The sequence below is a fragment of the Corapipo altera genome, unplaced genomic scaffold, assembly GCF_003945725.1.
Source record: "Corapipo altera isolate COAL_440 unplaced genomic scaffold, ASM394572v1 55413, whole genome shotgun sequence".
Lineage (NCBI taxonomy): Eukaryota > Metazoa > Chordata > Aves > Passeriformes > Pipridae > Corapipo > Corapipo altera.
The window spans coordinates 460-1,025 of record NW_020893716.1 but is presented as its reverse complement, the minus strand read 5'-3'; the positions used below and the strand labels follow the sequence as shown (position 1 = coordinate 1,025).

The 566-nt window shown below is 38.2% G+C and overlaps 1 long non-coding RNA gene across 1 annotated transcript; it reads right to left on the bottom strand.

The window, feature by feature from the left end:
* Nucleotides 1-146: 146 nt before the first annotated feature.
* LOC113942747 lies at nucleotides 147-555 on the bottom strand. Its single transcript, XR_003526038.1, has 2 exons — nucleotides 460-555; nucleotides 147-429 (listed from the first exon to the last, which is right to left on the bottom strand). It is a non-coding gene; the product is annotated as an uncharacterized LOC113942747 (long non-coding RNA).
* Nucleotides 556-566: the final 11 nt, after the last annotated feature.

Here is a 566-nt window from a genome sequence, read left to right as displayed (position 1 = left end):
CCCATACTCACCTCAAAACTGCCCCAAAAAGCAGCTTTTTCCCCCCAAAAATCCGAATATTCCAGGGCCTCACTCACACACACAAACCCAAACCAGCACATTTGGCTTTTTTAACCATTTTTTCACCAGTTCTCAACCATTTTTTCACCATTTTTCCACCGTTTTTAACCAATAAACCGATTTTTTCATGATTTTCACCTCATTTTTCGCACCCAGGACACGACGGTTTTGACTCCACGTTGCCCAAAGCGGCGCCTTTTGTCCCCAAAACCAACAACATCCCAGTTTTTGGGTTTTTTTTTCTTTCTGCAGTGACCTCAAAACGCACCAGTTTTCCTCTTTTTTGGGGTTTTTTTTTTTGGCCTTTTGTTTCCTGCCGGGACCAGAGGCTGGAGGTGACTTTTGGCACCTTAAAATCACTTTATTCCTCTCAATAATTCACTTTTTTTAATCATTTACTCCTTTAAATCCTTCATTTTCAATCATTTACTTTCCATTTTATCCCTTCAATCATTTAATCATTTTCACTCCTTTTTTTTTATCTAAAAACCACCATTTTTTTTTTT